This window comes from Podarcis raffonei, chromosome 16, assembly GCF_027172205.1.
Source record: "Podarcis raffonei isolate rPodRaf1 chromosome 16, rPodRaf1.pri, whole genome shotgun sequence".
In the NCBI taxonomy this organism is placed as follows: domain Eukaryota; kingdom Metazoa; phylum Chordata; class Lepidosauria; order Squamata; family Lacertidae; genus Podarcis; species Podarcis raffonei.
In genome coordinates this window covers 22,063,575-22,070,529 of record NC_070617.1, presented here as the reverse complement: position 1 = coordinate 22,070,529, position 6,955 = coordinate 22,063,575, and positions in this window count along the sequence as shown.

Here is a 6,955-nt window from a genome sequence, read left to right as displayed (position 1 = left end):
CTGTACACACTTTTTCCAAAGCATGTATAATTCTATACACTTCTACAGCCTTCTGTCTTCACACTGAGAAAGGAAACGGCAAGTGCATACCCTCCAACATTTCTCTGATGAAAATAGGGACATCCCTTTCCAAAATGATAATTTTACTATTTATACCCCTACGTCTTATTGGTTTGCCCCAGCCACTCTGGGCAGCTTCCAACATATATAAAAGTGTAATAAAACATTAAACATTTGAAAAAACCTTCCCTATACAGGATTGCCTTCAGATGGCTCGGGGAGTTGGATAACTCCATACCTTCCAACATTTCTCCAGTGAAAATAGGGACATCCTAAGGAAAAGCGGGACATTCCAGGATCAAATCAGAAACTGGGACAGCTTCCCTAAATCAGGGACGTCCCTGGAAAATAGGGACACTTGGAGGGTCTGAAGGTGGCAGCTCCATCGCTCCAGCCTGATACCAGCTGCTGGTGCAGGATGTACAAACATGGAGGTGGCAAGTCTGAACTTGATAGGCAGCAAAAGACATTTCCTTGATAACAGCCTCCGCCAACCTGGCATTCATCTAGATGTTTTGGACTACAACTCCCATCAGCCCCAGCCAGAACAGCCGATAGTCAGTGCTGATGGGAGTTGTAGTCCAAAACATCTGGACGAATGCCAGGTTGGCGGAGGCTGATTTCTGCCACAATGTTTACCGGTGGTAGTGGAGAATACGGCACTGAGAATGTTTGGTGGCTCATCAGCTTGCTCCATCGGAGCACGCAGCTAGAATAATTCCCTCGAAGCAAATCATGATATTTTAAAATATTAACTTGAAAAATGCTAGGGATCATCCGCTGCATTAATTTGTTTCCCTTTTAGAAAAATACATGTGCTACTTGTTTTAATCCTTTGCAGCTGGAAGCGCCCTGCTGTTCCACAGGCAAACTAATGATTGCAGGGTTGTAATCTAAGATGGGTTTTTGGTATTGAGTGTGTTTGAGAGAGTGAGTTGAAATCTCCTCCTCCAAACAGATCAGCCTAAAGACTCCTATGGGATCCAGGCGATCCAGAAACCGCAGGGAGGATGTCTGGTAGCTGTCAGATACTTCTCCTTGCAAGTTTAAGGAAGCAAGTGCTAGCGGTTTGAAAAGCCTGCCAAATACACAGTTTACAGGGGGGAGTTCTGTCATTAGGGGATAGCAAAAGGTAGAAATAAGAATCTAAGGCAGGAAGCTGGCTCAGCAAAATGCTGTCTGTGGTGCGGAGCACATCAAGGGCACTGCAAGTGCAAGCAGATAGGAGAAGATAGAGACAGGAAGGTGCCATATTCTCTGAGGAAATGAAGCCAGAAGACAAGTGTCATTTGTCTAGAGCAGAGGTGGGCAACCTTAGGTCCAGGGGACAACTGTGACCCTCCAGGTCTCTGTCAGGCCTTCAAGATTCTCTGCAGGCCACACCTTTCCAGGCCCTGAATCTCACCAGTCCTGCTACACAGGAACCTCCAGCCCATGGGGCAAATATGACCCACCTGGCCTGTTGGGATAGCCAGTGGTCCATGTCATACCTCAACTCCCATGGTCAGGGAGAGTCAACGTGGTGCCCTGCAGGTGTTGTTGACCTCCAAGCCCCATCAACCCCTGCCTAAAGGGCTAAGAATAAGAGATGGTGGGAGCTGTAGTTCAATAGCATAAGAACATAAGAAGATCCTGATGGATGAGGCCAGAGGGCCAATCTCATCCAGCATCCTGTTCTCACAATGGCTAACCAGATGCAGGATTCAAGAACAAGAGCCCTCTCCCCTCCTCTGGTCTCCAGCAACTGGTATTCAGAAGCATTGCTGCCTCCAACTGTGGAAGCAGAGCAGAGCCATCATTCCTAGTAGCTATTGAAAGCCTTCTCCTCCAACACCCAAGCTGGTGGCCATCACTGCCTCCTTCTGGAGCAACTGCTCCATGAGTGTCATCTTCACATATCTGAAGGGCTGACACATGGAAGATGGAGCAAACTTATCCTCCGCTGCTCTAGAGGAGAGGACCCAAACAAATGGATCCAAAATTACAAGAAAATAGATTCTGACTGGGAAGAACTTTCTGACAGTAAGAGTGTGATGGCCTGGGACTTGGGCTCGGATTCGGAATCAGAGGAGTCTCAGTCTGCACCGGATCCTTTGCTTCAGGCATCATCTGAACCAAGTCTAGGGCCGCATTCTGAAGAGCCCCAGTCTGCACAGGTTCCCCTGCAACAAGCACCAGCTGGGCCGAGTCAGGGGCCTGAGCCTGCCCTGGCTCCAGATGCGGGGATTACCTCATTGTCTTTAGCTGGGCAATCACTTACAGCTGCTCCACTATCAGTTTGGTCAGGGGAGGCTGAGGCGGTCCCTGGGTCTAGTAACCCACTGACATCTCCAGAGCTGCAGAGACTGGGGTCTGAGAAAAGGAGACACCTGTAGAACTCGCGGGAGGAGTGCTCGCCTTCGGGCGAAACAGGGAGGTGAGTCGCCAAGGGATCAGAACCGGCAGTTACCCCAACAGAGATAAAAGGCTGTCGGACCCTGCCCCAGGTTGCGGGAGCAACATTGCTGTATGCCAGACCCTGTCTGAGATCCTGTACCTGTCCTTGCCTGGTTTTCTGCCTCGTGTCCTGCCTTGACCCTATCAGACTGACTCCTAATGGAACCTACGGATTCTGGACCTGACCTGGACCACAGTTCTCGGGTTACCCCCGGGCCCAGCACAAAGAGTTATTTGACCATGGAATGAACTACCTCCGAAAGTAGAAGACTCTCCTTCGTTTGGGGTTTTCAAGCAGAGTTAGGATGGTCATCTGTTACAGTTTTTTCAGCTGATTTCTGCATTGCAAGGGATTGCATGAGATTACCCTTGGGGTCTCTTCCTACTCTAGCATTCTATGATAAGTGTATAGTGGATTGCATCTCTGAGTCTATTCTCAGAGTTGACTTGCTTGCCTTGCCAGTAATGTATCTAGGAATGGAATGGGATAGCATTGACTTGGAAGGTTGGGAGACACTGATGTGATCAGACATCCCCTTATGTTGTCATTATAAGCCTTGGAAGGACACCGAATGATGCTCTTTTACCAATGGAGATGCCTTCTGTCAACTGATTACACAACACGTAAGGCTTAATTAAGCCTGGCATTTAACCTGCCTGATTATGAGGATCGCTAGTAGAAGAAAAATGATTGTCACATTGAACGCCATGCGGCCACACATGAACTTGTGGAAATACCCTGTTTGATTTCAGATTACACCTGTGCTAGAAGCCAAGGCCATCTAATGAAGCTGAGTGCTGGAAGACTTAGGACAAAGCACTTCTTCATGCAACACATGACTATTATTATTTTTATATAAATTTTTATTAGGTTTTTTTATCATATCATTTTCAAATAAGTAAACATACTTTTACATCTTATACAATTTTTTTGGACTTCCATCAATCACATCTGAACATTTTCCAATCTAATCACTTAATATACACTTCTTACTTTCACTATTATCTTTAAATAACTAATCTCTCTTCTTTCTCTATTTTGCAATATTTCATATATTTCTCCTTACAAAACCTCTTGTAATCCTACTAGTATAATTTGTTGATTACAGTTGCTCTTCAAATAGTTCATATATTTCTTCCAATCTTCTGTAAATCTCTGGTCCCACTGGTTTCAAATCCTTCCAGCCATTTTGTCTAATTCTGCGTAGTCCATTAATTTTGTCTGCCATTCTTCTTTTGTCGGAATTTCTTCTTGCTTCCATTTCTGGGCTAACCATGCAACACATGATTACCGTATTTTTTGCACCATAACACTCACTTTTTTCCTCCTAGAAAGTAAAGGAAAATGTCTGTGCGTGTTATGGAGGGAATGCCTACGGGTGGCATGCCTACGGATTTTCCTCCTCTAAAAACTACGTGCGTGTTATGGTCGGGTGCGTGTTATAGAGCGAAAAATACGGTAAACTACAAAGCTCATTCCAGAAGGAGGCAGTGATGGTCACCAACTTGGATGTCCGTAAAAGGGGATTAGGCACATTCATAGAGGATAAGGCTTTCCATGACTGCTTGTCACAACTATATTCTACCTCCACTGCTGGAGACAGTATGCTTGGGATTCCAGTTGCTGGGGGGGAATCAGAAGTGGGGCGAGTGCACAGAGGAGGAATGGCTTTTAAAAGTTATGGACCATGCAGAAATGGCAATGCTGAGAGCCGTATTAAGAGATCAAAATGATGAACTTTTTATAGAAGAATGGAAGCCTTTAATGGAATATTTTGCAAAGTATTATAAACAAAAAGAAATTGTGGGCAGGATTTGAGAAAGGAATAGAGGGGGGGAATGATAAAGGAATTGGTAATTACATGAGAATTTGATATCTAATGCAGTATTATTATTAATTAAATATATATATATACTGCCCTTCATCCAAGGATCACAGGGTGGTTTACAATATAAATATGCAAAAATTACAACATAATAACAAACAAAAACAATACCCCCCAGTTTAATTAGCCAAATGCCTGGGAAAAGGGGAATGTTTCTACCTGGTGCCTAAAGATATGCAACGAAGGTGCCCAGTGCTGCTTTAAGAGGATTGCCATATTTCAAAGAGTGAAAATCTAGACGGGAAAGTTGTTGAGCCCAAAAAAGTTATTTTAGGCATTTTTTTCAATTTGTTATAAATCATTTCCCAGAAGGTTTACAATCTTTACAATCTTACAAGACCACCACATATTTCCGCCCCGACACTGCTGCCAGACCATTGGTCCATTTAGCTCAATATTTATTCTGACTGCTTTACCTGGAGAACCCAAGGATTGAACCCAGAACCTTCTGCATGCAAAGGAGATGCTCTACCATTGAGCTACAGCCCTTCACCTATCATAGGAGGCTTCCTTATACTGAGTCAGATGCTTGGTCCATGAGATCAGTAATGTCTGCACTGGCCAGCAAGGGGTCTCCAAAGTTTCAGACTTTGCACTTCTCATTCTTTGATGTATAATATTTCATGTCCCATTCAAAATGGGATACAGATTCTCCCCTTCTTAGAGGCTGGAGGTTAAGTGGTCATCTTCTAGTGAACGTCAGCCACTTGGGGCCAATCCATGTTCATCTGCAACTCTGAAAACCACTGAACGGTGCTTTGATATGCCACTGCATGTGACAGTGTATGCAATCTAGTTTTCAAAAATACTTCAAAGGGACTCGGTTTGGTCTTCCCCTTTGAAGTCCCTTTGTGGAAGACTGGTAGCCTTGCAGTCATCATTCCCCAACAAAAGAACTTCAAAGGGCAATATGTTGGCATGAAATTGCTGGGTAAGAATTTATCAGCAAGTTTGATTGTATTCACTTAGGACCCAACCAAGACTGAGGTTATCTCTCCAGGCCAGGTCAGTGTTTGAATTATGGTGGTGGATTTTACGAGTCCTATCAACAAGTTTTGTATCCTGACATCCTTCGCCTTGTTTAAATCACATTGCTGTCCCCATAGTCTTCAACAGACAGTAGCTAAGGGGACTTTCTCAAGGGATCATGCCTGCATGACCTGAGCTAAGGCTGACTGGCAGTGTGGTCTGCAGCAGTCACCATTGTTAGCAGTTCTCCCAGAATGCACCTTGAATCTGGACATTTTGGAGAAAAGCATGGTAACCACTAGCTTGATGGAACTTGCAGAGCTACAATAAGCACCTCCCCTCCACCGGTCCAATATTCTCCATAAAGGTAAAGGGACCCCTGACCATTAGGTTCAGTCGTGACCGACTCTGGGGTTGCGGCGCTCATCTCACTTTACTGGCCGAGGGAGACGGTGTACAGCTTCTGGGTCATGTGGCCAGCATGACTAAGCCACTTCTGGTGAACCAGAGCAGCGCACGGAAACGCCGTTTACCTTCCCGCCAGAACGGTACCTACTTATCTACTTGCACTGGCGTGCTTTTGAACTGCTAGGTTGGCAGGAGCAGGGACCTAGCAATGGGAGCTCATCCTGTCGCGGGGATTCGAACTGCCGACATTCTGATCGGCAAGTCCTAAGTTCTGTGGTTTAACCCACAGCTCCACCCGCGTCCCAATATTCTCCATATCCCTCTTCAAATTGCAGAAATCAGAGCTCTACTTTCAAGGTCTTTCTCCTTTGAGGAAAGCTTGCAGCGTTTATAGTTTAGAGAAAAGGTGAGCATCTGTGGTATGATAAGGTCAAAGTACACAGAGCATTCAAGAATCATATTGTTAGAAAATCCCTCTTCAATGTCTGGATAAGATATAAGGACTTACTGGAAAATAAAACCCCAAGGTGGCTGTCTCCAATGGAAGCAAAACCTTTGAAAAAACTCAATATGGAGGCCAATTGGCCGAATTATTGGGAAATTTTAGAACAGGAAGGAGATAAGTTGAAATTACAGAGTTTTGAAAAGTTAAAGAGCAAGGTGCGTGATTGGCTCCATTATTATCAAATAATGGAGGTTTATAATTTGGATAAAAAAATTGGTTTTCAGATGGAAAAATCAAAATTGGAAACACAGCTATTAGATTCCAAAAGTAAAAATTTGTCAAAAATGTATAACTTGCTGTTGAAATGGAATACGCAAGATGAGACGGTGAAATCAGCCATGATTAAGTGGGCTCAGGATGTTGGACATAATATTATGGCGGCTGACTGGGAACAGTTATGGACCACTGGTATTAAATTTACGGCATGCAATGCCTTAAGAGAGAACATTATGAAAATGGTTTACAGATGGTACATGACACCAGTCAAGCTAGCAAAAATTTACCACTTGTCTGATCATAAATGTTGGAAATGTAAAGAGGCTGAAGGTACATTCTTTCACCTTTGGTGGACATGCCCAAAGATCAAGGCCTTTTGGGAAATGATCTATAATGAAATTAAAAGGGTATTTAAGTATACCTTTCTGAAAAAACCAGAGGCCTTTCTCTCGGGCATGGTCGGCCAAGTGGTGCC